The 23,201-nt window shown below is 35.5% G+C and overlaps 1 long non-coding RNA gene across 1 annotated transcript in view; it reads right to left on the bottom strand.

The window, feature by feature from the left end:
• Window positions 1-23,201, bottom strand: part of LOC116178813 — a 138,376-nt gene that overhangs the window by 61,933 nt on the left and 53,242 nt on the right. The window contains exon 2 of the long non-coding RNA XR_004146898.1: window positions 20,592-20,643. This is a non-coding gene — a long non-coding RNA (uncharacterized LOC116178813). The remainder of the gene's footprint in view (window positions 1-20,591; window positions 20,644-23,201) is intronic.

The raw sequence follows: 23,201 nt of genomic DNA, 5'->3' as shown, positions 1-23,201 counted from the left end.
TCCTTTGAATGCTCAATTTTCCAACTGATTTCCCATAAATAGGTCGGGATTTGCATTCAAGAGTCGAACACGATCGCCTAAAAACAATTCCCTAGTCAAATCAAGACCAACCGACGTGCCAGAGAGATCCTATTATCGCTAACATAAAACTTCCAATAACACTTAAGAATGTTAGCTCTAACCTTTTTCCATGCCACGCCCAAAAGGTATCTTCCGCTGCAAATTTTGTCACACGATTTAAAGCTTCTTAAAGCTCGAATCGCGTGTACTTTTTTTAAGCTAAATTTTCGGGCGGTCAGCCTGTGTATGTGAAAACGTATTTTCTTTAAATAAAGTGCGCAGAAGAAGTTAAGCAAGATTTAAGTTGCTGCATCATCAAGTGAAGCAGTAAACGTTTGTGGGAAAGTTCGATATAAGGTTCTAATAACTGGAAAATTTCTTTAATTAATTGTCGGTCGAACAAATTTCAACTGAGTGTTTAATCGAACCCAAAGTGCGACCCAGATAGTGTTTTCATATCAAATTTTTCTATTCGTGTCCAAGAATTGTGTCAGGTGTTAATGAACATTTGTGTAGTTAATTCTTTGGAATTTTCGAAAGTTGATTGAAACTACGGAGTGTTCCAGTGAGATTTTTCATTGTGACAGAAGCCGGACATCTACGAGGAATGTAATTACAATTGTAAATTTAAAAGTTGTTTGAATTTGGGCTAGCCAGGGTAGGTGTTTTGTGGGTGGCTTAGTATTATTTATTTGGCGCCCAATGTGGGGCACACAACGTATAATCAGGGCTTCTGGGAGTATGGAATACTCTTCGCGGCAGAAAAACAATTGCTAATTTCTCTACGACTACTACAAGCTCTTCGTGCACTGGAGGATGTTCAATACCCTAGCTAGACTCTCCTCCCCTCATCCGTGCTACGAATCCTTTTTTCCTGAAACGTATTTCATACCTCACAGGTTTCTGTTACGTTTTGATGGTCCCTTGCGTAAGTGTTAAGGGTGCTACACGTTATGGCGGGGAAGAATGTCTGGAATACCTCCCAGAAACAGAAATGGGCCAATGCACAATCCCCTAAAATTGTCATACGATCTGTACTGGAGGGTATTGGTCGTAGGGATGAAGTTTATTGCTTCAACGAATAAATATGGTTGCTGAAACTAATTAGCACCATTTTGTAGGCGTACTTTGAAAAAATTTAGAAGCAGGGATGAAATAGGGAGAGATTTGTTTTTTTCCGCATTTGCTATGGGTTTGTTACTCAATATCCTTAAAAGGTTTTTTAGAAATCAATTCGTTTCTTTGTATTCCTTGATTTTCAAATCCATAAGATGTTCCCATCCATCAATCTTTTTGGAATTTTCCTCGTTTCCAGGTTCCAGGTTCCGCACGTCAATAAAAGTTTTCACTTTCTTGCGTTCTTTGAAATTACTAACTGATGAAAACTGATCTAGACATAAACTGGTATAAAAAGAAACATGATTGTCAATTTAGTGTGAAAGTTGGTACTGAGAAGCCGATATAATGTAAATTATATCTATAACAGTTTCATGACATCCAAAAAGGATGAGTAAATCACAATCTTGGTCGGCTGTGATTGATGAAACGATTTCTACCCTTCGACTTTGGCGAATCCTGCAAAGATTTAATAAAAGTCAGCTAAAAGCTAACTGTCGCCGAAGATGACGATTCATCATAGTTTTACGTGCGATAATTAATTTCCTCGGCGCTATAAATTTCCCGAGAACGTTACAATACGTGGAAAAATAAATCAACGGTTTAGGGGGGAAAAATTAATTTAGTTTTTTTTATTTAAACCGATCCAGAATAATAGCCGAAACGAAAAGGGTGTAAGGAAGATAAACGATAATGTAAAGTCGTGTGTAAAGTAGAATCTGTAAAGCTAATAAAGGCCGACACGACGTTCAAATGTATATCTTGCCGTATACAAGAGAAAACACGTTAACAGTTAGCGCATCTCGATTTACCCCATATATCTTTGCGTTTAAATAAAGGAATTACGCGCCCCGTCTCTATCTATTACCTAGAAACATTGATTTGGGGAAAAAGAGAACGCATGGGAAATGGTACTAAATTGGCAACATATATACACACACAAACAGTTTATATTGGATTGGAATTTATTTCCCAATAACATTCTCCGGAAAACCGTTTTGTTTGTTTTGGGGCGCTCTTCCACCTAGGAAATTCCTAATCAAGAGCGAGATGGAAAATAGATTCAAACAAATATCCCCATTGCGATATCGTATTTCGTCTCCCGCAGCAATTTGGATTTATATCCGATGCTAGCGAACGTGTCCTTATGAAATTTTTGGGTGGGCGTTTACCGCAATTTTGACAAAATCCCTCCATTAAATTATCGACAAGTATTCGGCGATTTGTCTCGGTAGAGCTGTCCCCGTTCACCAAAGATTGATGCGTTTCCTTTATTCGCGGCGAATGGCAAAAACACGAAAGCGCTATTAGATTTGGTACATTAAAAAGTAGGTAAATCGGCGTGTTTTTCACACGATCCCCTGGTTCTGTCATTTGTCTCTAAAACCTAATCCGATCATTGGAGTCAATGCAATCTTAATGCGGTAAAGTGCCGAGAAAATTTAATTAATTTTGCGAAATTTACGGAAGGACCTTTACTATTAATGCTTCACATGAGGGCGCCGTCAAAACTAATTTAAACTTACCTATACATCGCTGACAAACAGCGGGCGCATTATACAAACCGAATGGCATAATGTGTAATGAATAGGTGATCAAAACTAGGGACGTGGCCCATAGTTGATACGTAATGGGAGTGTATGCAAATCATGACAGAAGTCCTGCACGTCAGGTGGCATAATTACAATATGTCAAGTAAGATCGCAACTAATAGGATAGAGTATGATGATGATGATGGAGAGAAAAGGTAACAAAAATGTTGAAGCACTCTGGTCCTCACCAGTGTTGCTTGTGAAAAAAACGTAGCGGAATGAATGCAATCACGAAGTGCGACTCATACCCATTACCATACCGTGTGCGGACAATTCGCACCCGGACATTTCGCTCCCAGGATATTTCGCACCCTGCACATTTCGCACCCGGATATTTCGCACCCTGGACGTTTCGCTCTCGGATAGGTAATTCACACCCGGACCATTCGTACTCGAAAAATTCGCTCCCGAATAATTCACACCCGGATAATTCTGTAAATCTTTGGTTTATTAAAATTAAATATTTTTAAGAGGCGAATGTATGTAGTAGTGCACATCTTGGTAAACATCTACTTCATGGAAAAATGTTTCAAATAATAGTTATTTGGTCTTTCATTTTCAACACATCGCGATTCTTTAAGTATTTCCATTTCTTAAATATAATCACGCTGTTTTTTTGAAGTTGTATGAAGAGTCTGATATAGTTAAATCCTGTAATTTAAGAACACATAATTTTTATCTACTGCGCTTTTGTTTTGAGAAAATAAGAATAGGTAACTGAAACGTCTTTTGTGGAGTAATTAAATACCAAATAGTTATACCTAGTTATAGTATATCTACAATATTATGTGTAATATTCGCTACTTTTGAGACGCTCTTAATATTAAAACAGAATCAACATATAATACCGTACACAAACAAAGTGATAAGTCTAAAGTTAAAAATATTTACATTATAAGATCAAAATGAAAATAGAAAAAGGAAGTAATTTTAACGCTCCCTTACATAAAGATTTCTTAATGAAGACACATAAAAAATTGTTCTTTATTTCTTTAGTTGAAATGGGCGACAAAGGAAATTAATTAAATTTATTTTAGACAAAACGAGTATGTATAAATGACAATAGAACAATGTATTTCATAGATGGCATTAAATTTGGGTAAGTAATTAAGATAATATTATAATTAAAGGTAAATTTGAAAAGACCCCGATAACACAAATTGCACTTCATAAAGAAACAATAAGAGAAATATCGTAATGACATCCTTTCTATTATTTCTGGAAATGAATAGGGTTTATTACAAGGTAAAAGTAATTAGGTCCGAAAAATCAGGTTTAAGTACGTATGACCACAACTAATTAGAACTTTAACGCCTGTATAGTATCTTCATTCTTGAACGTTTGACAGAGTGGTATTTTAAAATTTATCTGAGCACGGGTTTTGATTTTGTGTATACTTTTTTTTTAAATTTTTAAAAATTTATTTCTGGTGGTAGTGTTCAGAAAAGGTAAGTTTCCAGTTTTCTTAGAACCAGTTTTACGTTTCTTTGACCACATATGGCTATATGTTGATTATTGGTGACTGAGTAAAATTACACTGCTTATTTTTTTGCGTTATCTTTGCTACAACTATGGTAGTGAATGAACTTAAAAGTTTCTTTTTGATTTTCTTACTTTTATTTATTTTATAGTTTGAAGAGATACATGGAAAAATTCTAGCAATTTTTTAAGAGATTGTTAATAATCAAAACAGTAAATCTTTTAAAAATCTTGAAACGTTTTAGGAACAGGTCGATATTGATGATTTTCTCTTTTAAATGTTTGTAATTATTAAGTACCTATATATTTCCTTTTTAATTTTTGTATGGCATACCTAGTACTAAATCAAAACCCTTAGCATTGGTAATTGCGCAACAAGGAAGATAGGACATCATTGGAAAGGCTTTCCTTCTCTGAATTTGGTGAGATTATAATTTTTTAGATTTGATATTTTCGAAATATTTTAAAAGTAAGTTGAGGACGCGCTGTTGTTTATGTCATTGGAAGGATGTCGGGCCAATCACTATGTAATAGAAGCTAATGCGATGGTGCGTCAAAATTATGCAGTTGCAAGTGGTATAAAAAAGAGAAAACTTGTACCTGCAACGTCGAATGCGCTGCAAATGAAACAACTAAACCAAAAAATTACATATCCGAATTCAGAGATGGGCGACCTACCAACGATGCATCATTTAAGATTTTAAGGGTTGCACTGTCAGCGATGCGAGACAAAGACATTAGTGAGCAAGTTTTATTTTAGACACTGTTTCCTTCCATGATCAATTTGACGTGCCAAAGCGTTTTTTGAAAATTATTTTAATTTACATAAATAGCTATGTATGGTTTCTAATGCACCACCGTATATTATTTAGCTTCGGAGAAATAACACCAAAATCTCCCCATAAAAATTGTTATAATAATAAATGGGTAGATTTTGGTGTTATTTCTCCGAAGCTTCTTTAGCACCCCATTGAGAGTCATGGATCTTCACAATTTCAGTATATTATTTAAATAATAGCCATATAATTTATAGCAAGATCAATTTTTTTAACGATATTTATCAACATTTTTTGCTTTTTTGTTACTTTACAGTTCTTATCTCTTTAATTTTACGGAAACTCTCAAGAATCTATTTGTTTTACGTTCAAATATGATTATAATTTACTTGAGATTCTTTTAAGACAATACATACGTATTTCGTTATGTGTCCTTTAAATGGACGACATCGAAGGTTAGAGAACTAGGACACTTAACTTGCAGCTATTAACACATAATAATTGTTAAAATTTTATTTAGACTTTTATATTCCTATTGCAATATTATTTGTACGTGCTAAAAGGTCTCCAAATGAAAAAAACCTTGATTGTGAATTGGTACAATAAAACTGGGTAAATAGGTTTAATAAATGTTAGGTGACAGTTTTGCTGATAGACCGATACCAGCGTTTACCAGCATCCATCTACTTGTGAACATGAGTGCATGGACAATTTACATCACCGATGAGTGTCTTTTCACCTTTTTTTGTTTTTTTTTTAAATAAATTTTCATTCATGGTACCTTTAGCAAGTGTTCTCATGTTTAATACGGAGATTACAATAAAATGAGTACTAAATTCCAGATTTTGAGTGATATGGATCCTATTAAAGTGACCTAAAATCTCTACTGCTTTGATATGGTCCATTCCATTTAAAAAGGTACATAGGATTGTACGTATGAATTCTTGCCTCATAAATACTATTTAAAAAATTATTCCTCTACAAATTGTATGGCTATTGTTTAACCAACAGAAATATTTAAGTGCCACATTAAAATGCCAAAATCAAAGAAAATATCATCAAAAATGGACTTGTCCCTGAGGCTAAAAGTTGAAATTTGATTTGTTACAAAAAGTTGATAATGGATATGAGATTTAGGCGGTGCAAACTATACGGGGCGCGTAACAATGGAGTTCGGTACAACGAAAAGGGGAAAGAGATACATAATCTATGAAGGATATACATATGTACCTCTTTGCTAAGAACCTTAAACTCCAAAACTGCTCATCATGGCTGTGTCGAGCGAGAAGAGCAAAGAAGGATCCATCGGCTCTTAGTTTAACATGCAATGCCAGGATCTGGGTCAACGATGACAAGGTAAGATTAGCTAAACCGAGCACTGATTTTGGAAGTGCAGATGGTTTCCAGTTTCAAAGCCCTTAATTGGGTATTTTATTAGTTAGGATATCGTCTTTGGCCTTTCGACTTTTTTATACGTAAGTTTCATCGTTGCTTATACCGTCGTCTAATGTTAGTTTTTAGGTTCGGCCCTCCCTTTAGTTTATCAACCTCTTCAAATTTCAATTTTACTCTGGAACCGACCACGGATATGCTCGTTGGCCTTTCCAGTTTTACTGCCTTTTGGGTTTTTAATTGTTTTCCATCTATTGTAAGTTTGATAGCTATAGTCTCTCCTCAATGATCTCTATCATCTTGTAGATCACCTGGAGATGACCGTTGGTCGAAACATGTAGTGTATCACTTCGTTTTATTAAATTATATGGGAACGGTTTAGAGAACTTTTATTCAATATTAATAAAGTATCCCATTTAGAGTTTGACAAAATGGACGTCACGATTCCAAATTATACCTTAATATTGAAAGGATCCAAATTTTAAATGTAGGTATACGTCTATTACATGCACAAAGTAATAAAACGTGATATAGGTGAGTAATATTGAAGATTTCAAGCTCTGAGTTAATTTAATACTTCACAGCCGACTTTCTATGTTAAAAGTCAACCATACACAAAATACCCTCTCAGGGGAGCGAAATTCTGGTGCGAATTGTCCGGGTGCGAAATGTCCGAGAGCGAATTATTCGGGTGCGAATTGTCCTACAACATATCCTCCATACTAGATCGATTAAACGACGCCAAGTACATGTCCTTATTGGACATTAAAAGCGTTTATTAACAAATCCCTTTTGGCAGAGATTATTAAGGGCAAGTTCTAAAATCACGCCTAATTTTCGGCAAAAATGTTCTTTGATTGAAATCGGCGGAAACCTACGCGAGCGCCCTTATGAATTGAAATAAAACATTTCGTAAATTAATTGCAACAAAACAAATCGCTTGATTTTATAATGATGCCAAGCCTCTGCTGAAATTACGTTATTTATTCCAAATCTCATTTAGTTACACTCGCAGAATTATGGTAAAATGAACGTTATGTTTCAAAATAATCACCTTAACGATATCGTTAAAGGGATTTTACATCTGCTTCACATTAAACTCCAAAGAAAATCCCTTTATGAAACGACAAAAAAATTCGACAGTAAGATGCGGGTAAATTAGAAGAACTGTCAGCATTTATTTTTGCGACAGTTTCGTGCATATGAGAACTATTTCCGGTTCTGCGCACATTTACAAAATGAATTTGAATTTGATGTTTAAATCCTCATGATGCATTTTGACTGTCACTCTAGGGAAGCCTGTGAGTTGCGTAAAATTGAATACGAGCGCATAAAATAGTGTAGATTTTAACATTTTTACCGAAAGCTCTCATTCAAATTAGTCATTAATCGTGTATTAAAAACCCTCTTGAAAACTGGATTAGTAACCTTATGAGGAGGCACCCTCTAAAGTCGTCATCGAAAACCTTTTTCGTGCGACTTGTACATTCAAACAAAAAGTTCAAAGAATTTCAGCGGTAAGTGCCCATTTTGGATAGTTCTTTCTGTACCAGAGTCTGTGATAATCGATTTATATAGTACCAGACAAACAGGAAGGATTAATTAGAAAAGGTGGCTTAAAGACACATGACTACTTCGCTACCGGTTTTGGTTTAAAGTGTAAAGGTAGATTTTGCCTTCCCAATTAAATGACCCTGTCGCTCGAAACCATACCATTAAAAAATAAGTAAATATCAGCGCTATAAAGCGAAAATAAAAGTGGCGTGCGTGGCTATCATACTTTTGACGATTTTTGTGCAGAAGAGTGCTGATATTGCACTTATTCGTAATTGAACCATGAGGAAACCTTAACCAATTAACCAGAAGAAGAAACCTGTGCATTTGGAGCAATAGTCCTTGTTGGTATTCAAAAATGAATTGCATCAGAGATGGGCCGATCGTCTGTACTCTTCCGTGTCATGCCAATGGGCTTTTGTACATGTTGCGTGATCGCTAAACCAACTGCTCCAATTATCTTCTGCAAAGACAAAAAGGAGGAAATTTCAAACGTCATGGTCGAAATACTTCTACAAGATTGTGTATTAAATTCCGTTTAAACCATCAATTTTCGCGATCAACAAATTTTGCTCACGTTTTAAATGTTACAAACTGATAACTGATCGAAATAAGGTAATGGAAATACGATAGTGCCTAGGCGCAAAGAGGACCCTTGCATTAAAGTTGTGCTCGCCCACAAAACCACTTTCACTCTGGATAAGAAACCGACCTATCCGTAAAGCTCAACAACAACATGACATCGATTGTTCACCTCCCCTACCACCGGATCTTGCTCCCTGTGATTTCTATTTGTTCCCCAGACACAAAGGGGCGTGAAAGGGAAACGTTTTGCCACTGTGGAGAAAGTAAAATAAAAATCGTGAGGAAGCCTAAAACATCCAGATAACCGAATTAAAAAAATGCTTGAACAATGGAAGGATCGTTGTGAGTTGTAGTCAATGGACCCCCCTCTGAAGGTGGTTAAAATTTGGTGTAAAATTATTAAGAAAGTTGTTTTGTTTGGTCCCCCTCGTATATGGGAATTTTCACGATTTCCATTTTTTTCCTATAACGTTTTTAATAGGCTTCGAATTTTGATGACACATTCTACTGTAACGGCAAATTTCATTCTGCTGAAAAATTTATAGCACGGCCCCCGTACGCGCCACGCTAATGGTTCGCATTTTCTTGAGAAGCCCAAACTTTGCCGCATTTTTTGCAATTTTTCTATTTGTTACAGATCGCGAAAGACGACTGCCCGAAGTTAAAAAACACATCGCCCCCGTTTCCATCCCAAAAGCGAATTCAGGCGGTGAAAAAAATGACATATTTCAAACTTCGGGTTCTTTAAATTTACACGGATGTGTCCGAGTAAGTTAAAAATATCAAAAGCTACGACCGGAAATTTGTAAAAATGCATTTTCGCTGTCCTTGATGACAGCCACTTTTTCCCATAGCGGTGCTTTCACTAAACGGGTAGAACATTAAATATACAGTGATATTTATTGAGAAGTAGACATAAGGATACTGTTTTTCCCTATGTCTACTTTTAAATGACAAAATCTCTTCTAAAGGGCGCCTAATTTTATGAAATCAAAATAACTTCATAAAACAAAGAAAGATATGACTGTCATATTAATTAATTTGAATATTGTTACTATGAGATGGTGTTATTTAAAAGTAGACATAGGGAAAAGCGGGAAAAACCAATACATGTTAATCCTTATGTCGGGATAGTAAATTTTTGGCTAACGGCTTAGTTTTCAAGTAATTCGTGACCCGGAAACGTCTCCCACGTCCCCTCGTTCTGTCGAACTACGACTCCAACGCACAAATACGTAACTCTAAGCGCCCCCTCCCGTTGCGGAGCGGCGGGGGAGTAGAGAGAGGGTTTCGTCGTCAGTCAGTTTCACCAGCCACTTTCGCCTTTCCGAAACGCCTATTCCTATTTTTCCTCAGGGAAATTCCGCTTAACCCTCGAAAAATGCCTCCCGGACCGGGATAAAAAAAACTGCTCTGTGTCCGCTACAAATTTTTGCTTAAACTCGCGACTTTACCGAAAAACGGCCTCGCGCGCACACTTGACGCCCCGCGAATCGAAAATTTCAGAAAGGATCATGTTGCTAACATCTTCAGGAATCGTCATAGAAGTTTACCATGAAAGCTTCCCTGAAATCCCTCCTGCAAGTTTTCCTAGGTGGATACACACAACTTAAGTATCTTAGATATGTTTTCCGTTAAAAATCTTCGTTTGAAAGTATTCATGAATTTTTTTGGAAAGGAATTTGAAGTACTACGTGGAAACTTGGGAAAACAAGTTCAGGGTTTTACTAGAAATATTCATGGAAACTCATAGCAGAAAATTCTTAGGAGTTCTGTTAGAAATGGCTCTTTTAAGAAAAAAATGTTAGGAAATATTCTCAGCACTCTCCAACCTTAAAAAATTCAGTAGCAATTTTGAAAACCTCTTTCGACAAGTTGCAAGAGCACTCCCTAGGACTTACACTAAATACCTTTGAAATCCGTTAGCCGCTTCCACACGTCCTAGTTGGCTTCACATACTGGCCAGTGCGGTAGTAGTTTGCTGGCCTCACCTCTTGCATACTAATATATGTTTCGAATAATAACATCCCAAATAATAATCGATCCACCCTGTATATAAAAAAGATCACGACCTGATACGAAAAAGTGAGAATTATACATCGAATTTTATCTATAAGCAACTTTTTCATCGCTAACCTGCGTAATTAGCGTAGAACAAATTTGTGAAATTATCGTTCTAATGGCATAAATATTCAAATGAGTACACGCGGCAAACTTGTCGAAAACTTCCGCGTTTATATAATTAATTGATTGTAAACGCCCACATTCTGTAATGAACTGAACCAAATTAATCATTTTGCAACAATAAACACATCCCCCTTTTGTACACAATTTATTTAGCATGAAGAGATTCGTTCTCCATTTTTAAGGAGAGAATTTGGATAAAACCGAAATATTTTTCATATTTTCAATGGCCTTTTTGTTACCGTGTCACATCAATTGAATAAGGGAAGCGGAACGTAAGCTTCTACGGGAAAAAAAAGCTTCCATATACATTTAACTGCATTATGAATAAATTTATGCACCATTACAACTTTTATTCCAGAGTTTTAACTTTCTTTGGGAGGATTTCGCTTTATTTAGTGATTGCAGTACAATGAGGGGCATTGGTAATAAGATTTCTACCTAAAGTAGGTAAATTTCCAAAAGAAAACTTTTTATTTTATTTTACGACCGACTATAAAACTATGCCTTTCTTTTACAAACGTAATACGTTTCAATTACACTTTAAGATTGTTACGAAATTTCCTAACAAGGCAGATTCTATTTAAGAAGTGCCCTAGGAATTTTCTGAAAAATCTCCCAGGACTACTTTTAAAAAGTTTTCAAATGGTTTTCGAAATATTTTTAAGTTTAAGTGAAATTAGCAGGTCGTTAAGAAAACCCCTAAGAAATAGAAAAACACGATCACATCTAGGATTTTTCTAGGAAAATGCCTAATCCTACCTAAGTTCTTGAAAGAAGAATGTTAATTCAGCTTCCATAATGAATTTCTAGAACAAATTCTGAAAAAGTTTCCTTAGGATGTGTAACGGTAATTTGCATTTTTTCGAAATTGTGTTGTGAAGGCTTTGGTCATTGCATATCATAGACATTTTGCAGGTTGTCGAAATTTAGAGGGTTAATTTTTCCATGGGGAACCGGATGCCTAGGCGACACGATAACGAGATTCAGTTGTTTTAATTGGATTGAGAAACCTGAATTTCAGTATGGAAAGACCAACCTCCTTCCTCTGTGTTTTTGTTAATATAACGATTCCAATTAGCGGAGTTTATTACACGTGATATTAAAAAGGGGCAGTAGTTAGTAAAAATATTAGTGGGAGTTAGTTTTGGGGAAGATAATACATAAAGCTACCCTAAAGTTTCTTAAACTCCCTTCGATTTTTCGAATTCTTCTTACTCTTCGAATTATTTCGTTCCTTTGAAGAATCATATTCTTCGTATCAATAGATTAGAAACTTGCAGTTTTTTGGATGTTTCATTTACTGTTAATTTTTCAGATTTGCCAAATTCGCCAATTTTTCAGTGTGATTTTTCGAGAAAAGTTATCAGCCGTGGAAATCCAAGCAACATTACCGTAACTAATAGGAAAACTCTAGGCGCTTCGATGCGGACTATACCACTAATTCAATCGGAAATCAAGACGAAACTTCGCCCGATGTTTCCAGTACCTCAACTAAACTAATTCCTCGCAAAATGAAATAAATTGACCTTATCGTCGTAACGCTTCAACTGATGCTTTGTAGTGAAAGGCGTCTGGCGCTTTGAAGTCGAAATCTGAGTCGAACATTATTATGTAAATTAAAAATAAACATTTTTTCTCTTAATTTAACCACAAACCCATTGTACTTTTAGTGCATATTAACTTTTCGTGTCAATTTTGTTTCATTATAATCGCACGAAAGGCTTTCTCTAATTCAATTGTTTTTGTGGGAAGATACGTCGTCTGATTGGAGTTGTGAAGTAATCTTTGCGGTATAGAAGATTAAAATGTATTAATTATAATAAGGCGACTGTTAGGTATATTTTGGTTCAATAATTACTTAATAATACAGGGCCATCCTATTTCGAGGTAGCCCCAACCACAAATCACTACCTGCTTCCTGCTGCAGGCAGGATTTGCGGAAGAAATTAAATTTGAATCGCACGCGACTTTTAATCCGGCTCATATTCAATAGCATCCATCCTTAAACTAGTATAAATCGCTTTTTTTTTCTCGAGTTACACGAGGAACAGACTGACGGATAAAAAGCATCACATTTTTTTCGAAAATTTCCCCTAAAAAGGCAGTTTGCATGTTCTTCAAGCAAGTGAGTTAATCTAAGAAAAGGAAGACTGGGGCATTTATTGCAAAAAGCTTTGGATCTTTTAGATGCTTGGAATTTTTGAGACGAACACGTTTAAACAATGTATCCTTACACGACGATTTTCGTTTCAAGAAATACCCGAAATAAAAACTTGGTCTAGATTTTACTATACTTTGATGCCTGAAAAATAGCAACCTTCGCCCTAGCGATCTCGGAGCGAATTTTCTCGCGGCAACTGACGCGGTTACTCTTCTTTAGTCAACACCCGAATCTTTCCAAAAACTCTCGTCTTGATTACTGGCAAGATTGTCACGAGTTCTTCCGCGGCTCGAAGCGCAATCCTTTCAAAAACTTCTTTGGATTATCCCTACCTATTCTTTTTTTTAATTAATTAAGTATAGTCAGAGCTGGGCAGAATACTTTCAAAAAGTATTTGAATACTAAATAGTAAATACTTTACACAAATCAAAGGTAATCGAAAAAGTACCAAAATTAATAAAAAAGTGTTTTCCCTAGAAATTTTGGTGTAGTCGATTTTTGGAAAAAAAGGAACGTTATACACTGCCTTTTTTGAGCCCCGAAAAAAAAATTGTTTCAGATCGACCGGGAAAAAAATTTTTCTTATAGAATGTGGCCTGTAGAATCCATAATTTCAAACAGTTCCAAGATTGGGCTACTAGTTCAAAAGTTACAGCCCTTTGAATTTTCTTTCGAAATTGGTTTCTAAAGTCCACAACTTTTGATTGAGAAGTCCGATCGAAAAAGTACGAATTGTATAACTTTTGATTGAGAAGTCCGATCGAAAAAGTACGAATTGTTTTGGATTCTACGCACCAAAATTAATAAAAAAAAGTGTTTTCCCGAGAAATTTTGGTGCAGTCGATTTTTGGTAAAAAAGGAAGGTTATACACTGCCTTTTTTTGAAGCCCGAAGAAGAAATTGTCTCAGATCGACCCGGAAAAAAAATTTTCTTATAGAATGTGGCCTGTAGAATCCATAATTTCAAACAGTTCCAAGATTGGGCTACTAGTTCGAAAGTTACAGCCCTTTGAATTTTCTTTCGAAATTGGTTTCTAGTCCATAACTTTTCATAACTATTCAAATACCTTGCGAAGTAGTCGAATACTTTACGAAGTATCCAAATACTTTGCGAAGTATTCGAATACTAAATATTTGTGAAAGTATTTGAGTTACAAATACAAATACTGCTTCCATAAAAGTATTTAATTCATAAGTATTTGAATACTTTAAAGGAGTTGAGTACTAAAAAGTATTTACAAAATCGAATACTGCCCAGCTCTGAGTACAGTGAAGCCCCCGAAAAGCACTCTAGTTAAACTGCTCCTTTAAAACCCACGCACTGAATTTTCTGCAAAATTGCATTCGTACAAAGTAGGCAATGATCTCACAACTCAGTAATTTGATATGAGCTATTCCTTTAACAAAAAATCTTATTAAGATAAGAATCCCTGTTGTTATTTCCGGCACATTGGAGCTGAGGCTTCCGAAAGCCATAAAACGGCCAACCAGGATTATTCACATAAACGATCTCAAAGCTTTAAAATGGAAACTACGGATTTTTTTTTAATTATCAACCCTATACCTCGACCACCCTGTATACCCTCTGTCATCGACTCATAACAATGCGTACCCCTAGCGAACTTTAACTTTCAATTCAGCCACAAATTCGAAAAAAATCAATGTCCATTACAGAAAACATTTCGAAGGTGTGCACTCGTTGCAACCAAGAAATGAAAGAGGCGCAAGAAAAAGGGTTATCGGAAGGTGGAAAGGTGGCCGGAGATTAAAAAACAATATACTCAACTTTTTCTATTTTTGAGTTTTGTATTATCGACACGATCGATGAGAAACTTTCTATGATAGGAGCACCAATCAGCCTTTCAGTCACAAGAAGTACGTAAAAAATTAGTTTTGATACTCCTATTGAGCTAGTCGGTCCAACCCATGTTCCCATAAACGTTAAAATAATCGATTCAAACAAATTCTACAACTAACCATTACAGGTTGAGGGGGAGGTAAAAAGTCTGTGAAAAAGGAGATAACTTGTGATGGGGGAGGGATATCTGCTCAGTGGTTCTGGGTAGACTTCCAGGAGTAAGTTGGATCTAGAAGATCTACAAAATTTAGGGATTTATTGGCAGATTTGATTTCTATAGTGAATTTAAGATTACGACAGAGGATCGTCTACAAAAGCGAAACTCTTAATAAACTTCTCCATGCATTTTATTAAATAATGAAGAACAGCCAGAAAACTTTCCCAACAACAAAATTAATTTGACGGCCAAATTGTTCCAATTAGTAAAAGTAAGCAAGTCACGCGAACCTTCATTTCTAATTCCCTTCAGAGTTCATTGTATAACGCTAAACGTTATGCTGCAAATTTAATTCGCATGCATTACACATGCAGCCATCGCCGCTTTGATTCCAGAATTAAACGTGGCATTCAGTTACATCTGCCGTCCACCATAACCGTTAAGATGGAAGCAAAGATGCTAATTTACGAATCGAATCGAAATGATGGCGATCGCAACTTTATCATTTAGTCATTCAGTTTCCGCGCCATTAACTTCCAATAAATCTTTTTTTTTTTTCGAATCCCTATATCTATCTGACTGGAATGTAAGCCTACGAAACAGCTGCAGGAAAACGATTTGAAGGTATCAGTCCGTATAATTGATTCTTTCTGGGTAAATTGGTACGTAATTGACCGCTCTTTTTTTATTTAGCGATGCATTGATTTATTCAATTGTGCACGCGCTTTTTTATACCAAGTGAGAAACAACAAATTCATTGTCTTCTTCTTTTATCAACATTTCTGAGCGAAGGGAGATTTTCTCGCACAACTTCTTTAAGCAAAAAGTAGTTGCAGATATTTTAAAAACTAGACCTTTGACAAATTTACTGCCCAATATCCAGCACCAAGGATATGGTTGACTTTGCGTCACTTTTAATTATTCGAATCGTTACTTTGAGAACCAAATCAATTAAAATGCAAAGGCCGAACGAACACAATGTACAAATTAATTAGGTCCGACTGTTGATCAATGATTTATTCCTCCATTAAAACCTTTCTTATAATTACCGTCGCGTTAATTGGTCGCATAAAATCTTCAACGTTAATAAGACGGGCGCCATTATTAAAGATCCCGCCAACTTCTCGGCTTCTGTAATAATTAGTTTCAAAGACGTTTTCATCTCGATAATGTCTATAAACTTGATGATTAATTAATAGGCTTTTTATACAGATCTAAGGGATCACTCGAAGTTTCTAACTTTGGCGAATTGTAATAGAAACGACCCCTCCGAAACTAATGGAAGTGTCAGGCGATGTAATAATATCGACAAAAATTTTGACTATCAAAGTTCGCTTGGGATATCGGAAAATTACGGGGAAAATTAAGTCATGAATGGTATCCGAATCTATTCAACTCCTTTGTAGACAACTACTCAGTTTCTAACTGATAGATGGTTGATACAGGTGCGATACGAATCAGTTGGAGAACTTGAAGCAATAACCTACTAATGTGAACACGTGGAAAATTATATTAAAATTCTCTTCACTTAAACTTCAATGTTTCAGATGGCGACAGATTTCTATAGCCAAAATTGGTCAACGACCGGCTTACGTGACTCTATTAACGTTGCTAATTTGGACTTAACGTCGCGTCTTTGAATAAATGAACACCTGTATTTTCTTCGGCGAAAAAAAACATCTGCTTATCTTGAAATTAATTACCTTTAAGCAGCGATGACGAATTCTTATCGCACTGACCGGCGATAAACCTTTACAATAACAACACGCAATTATGTCCAAACGAATAAACTTGATCTTTCAACACGTAATTCAACTTTATAGTTACAAATTAAAATAAACAAAGCAATCATTTAAACAAAAATCAAACATCATTGCATACACAATTCTAAAAATATCAACATTGACTTCAAATTCACATGATATGATCGAAATTCACCGTTATTAAAGGTGCTGATGCCAAAGAAAACGTCCGCGTGACGTGTTTACACAACAATACACTGCGTCCCATAAAAAATAATTTTAATAATAAAATCAATTGGAGACGTGTTCGAAAAATGTGGTTTTTTCACGGTAAATTCGTGTATGCGCCAAAAATAGATTATGATCATGGATCTGGCCTTCGAAAGGATTATACTTGTCTATTTGCTCTTTTGAGATTGACTATATAAATTGCAATTACTTCCAAATGAAAGCTCTTAATAGCTTGGATTTCCAGCACAAAAGTTTATTTGAAAAGGGTAATTCCGACCGGGGATAAGGGGGGGGGGGTAGAATCGCCACACTATAATAAATCTTAGATTCCTAGTGATTTAAACAAGCTCTCAAATGTTATGCTAACGATAAGAAAAGCTCCTAAATAACTCATGCATTGGATGCAATTCATAAATTTATTGGCAAGGGGGAGGGGGGGGGGGTAGATCCAGCGAGGTTCGGGGTTGACATTTCTGCAGCTCCTTTGTTTAGTAACGTGAGTAGTAGACTTTTTCTTTCCATTGTTGCCATTTTTTCCTTCAATTTTTTTTACCATGCGTTCTGAGATCTGACCCAAAGTTGATATTTTTGAATGTAACACCCTATATATTATAACGCCAATTTTTTGCATTCTTTTTTCTGATTACATTGATGTATCACAACCTATATATTTTGTATATAATTATATATTATATTATAGTTACCATAGATACAATAAACAAAACAAAATCTCCATAAATCCATGGCCTACTATTTAAAAACCCTAAAAATAACGTTTTTATTTTTGGTCCATTACTAGAACTGAAAAAAATATTCTTGACGGGTGTTATATTTAAAAAATACCAACATTGGGTCAAATCTGAGAAACGATGGTCCAACAATTTTTTTTACTACGTAAAAATACCTGAAATAGGCAGTTTTTACCTTTTCTTCAATCTTGCATGGGTAATAAGGTATGATAACGTTCCAAAAAAGTAAAACTTTCACCCTATATCTCAGAAACAAAAGTATCTAGATTGATTCTGTTTGTGATACAGGGTGCGAAAAAGCAAGTCTCTCTTTAAAAACAGCTGTGATATACTACAGTCTCAACCAAGACACACGGTACAGCGGTTAGTTCATTTTCTATATTATCGTGTTGATAATAATTTAAAAGAACTCTTCGCGGTAGTTTCACAGCAAATACCTAAATGGTGACCAAGACGTGAGAAGTACAAAATTTAGTTCAACTGTGAAAATTAGGGACAGTACAGATTTTGCTCCACTTTGGACGATGGAAGTTTTTCCTGTTGTGCAAATAGAGAACGAGAAGACGGAAAAACTCGGACAAAGTGCTAGATCAGTTGTGAAGATGAAATTGCTAGCATTACAGCAAGTTGGACCTCTTACTAGCAACCTTAAAACTCTCTTTAGATAACTTCTTAAAGGACAGTAGCTCGCTTTGCAATTTTAAATTTTTTGAAAAGAAACTTTACATGTACCCTAAGATTTGACATTTTTGGGAATGAAAGCTATTCACAAACGATTTAAAGTCCTCAATTCTCCCCGAACGAAATTTTAAATCTCAATCAGAACCGCCATTTCCTGAATAAGCAAACCCGCTTTTTCATTTTAGTTTAGTTAGTAATTAAATTTAATTCAGCACGAACCAGGTACTTGTCATACTGTCAATTTTCATTAACGCTTTGTTAATTATTTTAGAAAACAATAGCCCAAGTTCCTCTCCCTTTCGTTTCGTCGTGTACATTTTTTTTTTAATTTCCGGCCACCGTCCCATAACGCTTTTTATTGCGCCCCTTTCGATTCATTGTCGTTATTCAAAATCAAAGCACGTTGTTTCTTAAATAAAAATGTTAGTTTAAGTTTGTTTGTGAAAGGAATAGCTGACATAAAATTACGGAGACGTACTTTGTACGAATGCAATTATGTGAAAGATTCAGTGCGTGGGTGTTAAAGGAATAGCATAACTAGCTTGTTTTTCGGGGGGTGCAGCGATTACCATTGGCTCTTAAAGAAAGATAGTTCACTTAATTACTAGACGCCATCTTGAAAAGCACAAATTAATTAAAAAAGTATCGGTAGGGATTAATCCAAAGAAGTTTTTGAAGGCATTACGGGTAGAGCCGTAGGAGAACTAGTAGCAATCTTGCTAGTGATCAAGACAAAAGTTTTTAGAAATAACAACCCACCGTCAATTTTTAGTGAATGAAATTCTATTAAGAAAAGTCCATTAAAAATTGAAGAATCTCTCTAGATGTCTAAAAATATGTTGAGAATGATCTGAAAGATTTGTAAAGAAATTCTTCAAGATTTTTAAAGAATCTTAGAAGAAGAGATATATGAAATTGAAGTTTTCTGGAGCGACCAACCCCTTTGAGTGACTTTTGATTCCTCTTTTCCTCTATTTCGTTTTGTATGTAATTGTGCTACTATTGCCATAGATTATTGAATGTATTGTACACTAATTACAGCTTCGACGCCTAAAAATTGAATAAGTTGTATAAAATCGTAAGGTTCATAACGAAGTTATCGCAATTTAATTCTTTTCCCCTTACGGAAACGCGGCCGTAATTATCTGCACTCGAAATCCTCTTCGTCACGTGAAGTTCGCCAGCTTTTGACATTTTACGTGTTAAAAGCTTTTAAAACTTTGGCGCTAACCGCTCGAGTATGTGCGAACGCCAAGGATTAATTTATTATCCGAATTATGAAAGAGTTTTCCGGGTAAAACCTCGAAACGTCGGGCGAAATTCGGAGCAACGAAACGCATCGCGTTAAAACGGAAAATTCCACGCGAGGGTAATTTTTCCGAGTAATTAAAAGGCAGCCAATCGAAACTTCGTCACTTATACCTTGGTTAACGTAATTACGCCGGGTTGATCCTCCGCAATATTGCGGGGTGAATTACAAATTTCAGTCATACGAAGGAAACAAGATTAAATTCCTTTCTTAGCACGGATTCTGTGCCGTTATCAGTATTCGCAGCCCTCTATGTTATTTGCGGGAGCTGTAATAATCGATTTTTAAAATTATGTCCCCGCATGGAAGGCTCGTGTGCATAATTTACGGCGTTAAGAAACGAGGAAGAAAACAGCCCTTAAGCATTTTTAAAGAGAATATGTCTTCTTTTCGTTCTAGAGGTTGGTACCTAAAGCAGAACTAGAGCGCCCTTTTTACATACAATTAGTTCTTTGTAATTTATTATAAATTTGCGTTTCATCCTTCCTTTTTTTTTTCAGATGAAAGGAATAAAAAAGGGCACCAATCTTTTGGTGGAGGTATGCTATTTCCGACTATTTCTCAGGACACTATGAAAATTTCTAAATGGAAGTCTACAAAAACCCAATTTTTTGAACGGAACTGCTCCTTAACCTAAATTGAATTATTGCGTTCTATTGAAAGTTACTTACGAATTTTCACTATTCGAGTTACCCGACGGGACAAACGTTAGATTTTTCTCGCATTTATATGCCGCGCTATCGCTACCTCTTACTTTTTTGTGTGTTTTATCTGATAACAGATTATTGGCAGAGAGCGCCCTTTTGAATTCAGATGGCTGTGGGTAGGATTTAAGGGTAGCATTTTCTCGTCCTCCGTGGTATAACGTTTGTAGATGACTTTTAACAAGAACACTAATGGATTCAACCACCTTATAATCTGTAAGCCTCAATAAGGTGCTCAAATAGAGCAGAGGTACGTACCTTTTCTTTCAATAATAATTACTGCGTCATGTAGAGTAGTAAAGGTCGTCACCTGAAAAGAAAAATTACAATTAGTAAATTAATATGAGTAACATCGAAAATAATAAAAAAATATGATTTTATCGCAATGTAAATTTCATTAAATTTAAAATCAAAACAAATATTTTTTCCAAATAAATTAAGAAATCAAAATGTTTCATGTAAAAGCCAAACAAGGAGAGCTGGACTTTAAACTGGGTAAGAAACCACCCTAACGTTGCTCTGATTGCCGAGAAGCGACTTGGTTTGAAGAATCTACAACTCAAAACCAAGTCATAATAAAATTCAATCATCTACGCTGTACCATCTGAATTTTTAAACTGCTACGATCTTTATTATACCTGGTCACCTCCTACAACCCTTACATATCGCTAGTATATAAATATACCCGAGTCCCCTCGCAACACGGTTCCAAAAGCCAGAGACTAGGCCTCGGGCTCACTCCCTGACAGAGCTGGGCAGAATACTTTCAAAAAGTATTTGAATACTTTCAAAATTGGTTTCTAGTCCATAACTTTTGATTGAGAAGTCCGATCGAAAAAGTACGAATTGTTTTGGATTCTAAGCACCAAAATTAATAAGAAAAAGTGTTTTCCCGAGAAATTTTGGTGCGATTTTTGGTAAAAAAGGAAGGTTATACACTGCCTTTTTTTGAGGCCCGCAAAAAAATTGTCTTCGACCCGAATTTTTCTTATAGAATGTGGCCTTAGAATTGTTCCAAGATTTGGCTACTAGAAAAGTTACTTTGATTTTCTTTCGAAAAAGTACGAATTGTTTTGGATCCTACGCACCAAAATTAATAAGAAAAAGTGTTTTCCCGAGAAATTTTGGTGCAGTCGATTTTTGGTAAAAAAGGAAGGTGCCTTTTTTTGAGCCCCGAAAAAAAAATTGTCTCAGATCGACCCGGAAAAAAAATTTTCTTATAGAATGTGGCCTGTAGAATCCATAATTTCAAACAGTTCCAAGATTGGGCTACTAGTTCAAAAGTTACAGCCCTTTGAATTTTCTTTCGAAATTGGTTTCTAGTCCATAACTTTTGATTGAGAAGTCCGATCGAAAAAGTACGAATTGTTTTGGATTCTACGCACCAAAATTAATAAGAAAAAGTGTTTTCCCGAGAAATTTTGGTGCAGTCGATTTTTGGTAAAAAAGGAAGGTTATACACTGCCTTTTTTTGAGCCCCGAAAAAAAAAATTGTCTCAGATCGACCTGGAAAAAAAATTTTCTTATAGAATGTGGCCTGTAGAATCCATAATTTCAAACAGTTCCAAGATTGGGCTACTAGTTCAAAAGTTACAGCCCTTTGAATTTTCTTACGAAATTTGGTTCTAGTCTATAACTTTGGATTGAGAAGTCTGATCGAAAAAGTACGAATTGTTTTGGATTCTACGCACCAAAATTAATAAGAAAAAGTGTTTTCCCGAGAAATTTTGGTGGAGTCGATTTTTGGTAAAAAAGGAAGGTTATACACTGCCTTTTTTGAGGCCCGCAAAAAAATTGTCTCAGATCGACCCGGAAAAAAAATTTTCTTATAGAATGTGACCTGTAGAATCCATAATTTCAAACAGTTCCAAGATTGGGCTACTAGTTCAAAAGTTACAGACCTTTGAATTTTTTTTCGAAATTGGTTTCTAATCCATTACTTTTGATTGAAAAGTCCGATCGAAAAAGTACGAATTGTTTTGGATCCTACGCACCAAAATGAATAAGAAACAGTGTTTTCCCGAGAAATTTTGGTGCAGTCGATTTTTGGTAAAAAAGGAAGGTTATACACTGCCTTTTTTTGAGCCCCGAACAAAAAATTGTCTCAGATCGACCCGGAAAAAAAATTTTCTTATAGAATGTGGCCTGTAGAATCCATAATTTCAAACAGTTCCAAGATTGGCTACTAGTTCAAAAGTTACAGCCCTTTAAATTTTCTTTCGAAATTGGTTTCTAGTCTATAACTTTTGATTGAGAAGTCTGATCGAAAAAGTACGAATTGTTTTGGATTCTACGCACCAAATTTAATAAGAAAGTGTTTTCCCGAGAAATTTTGGTGTAGTCGATTTTTGGTAAAAAAGGAAGGTTATACACTGCCTTTTTTGAGGCCCGCAAAAAAAATTGTCTCAGATCGACCCGGAAAAAAATTTTCTTATAGAATGTGGCCTGTAGAATCCATAATTTCAAACAGTACCAAGATTGGGCTACTAGTTCAAAAGTTACAGCCCTTTGAATTTTTTTTCGAAATTGGTTTCTAGTCTATAACTTTTGAATGAGAAGTCTGATCGAAAAAGTACGAATTGTTTTGGATTCTACGCACCAAAATTAATAAGAAAAAGTGTTTTCTCGAGAAATTTTGGTGCAGTCGATTTTTGGTAAAAAAGGAAGGTTGTACACTGCCTTTTTTTGAGGCCCTCAAAAAATTGTCTCAGATCGACCCGGAAAAAAATTTTTCTTATAGAATGTGGCCTGTAGAATCCATAATTTCAAACAGTTCCAAGATTGGGCTACTAGTTCAAGAGTTACAGCCCTTTGAATTTTCTTTCGAAATTGGTTTCTAGTCTATAACTTTTGATTGAGAAGTCTGAT

The sequence above is a fragment of the Photinus pyralis genome, unplaced genomic scaffold, assembly GCF_008802855.1.
Source record: "Photinus pyralis isolate 1611_PpyrPB1 unplaced genomic scaffold, Ppyr1.3 Ppyr1.4_LG8, whole genome shotgun sequence".
NCBI classification, from domain to species: domain Eukaryota; kingdom Metazoa; phylum Arthropoda; class Insecta; order Coleoptera; family Lampyridae; genus Photinus; species Photinus pyralis.
This window is presented reverse-complemented; position numbering and strand designations above follow the sequence as displayed.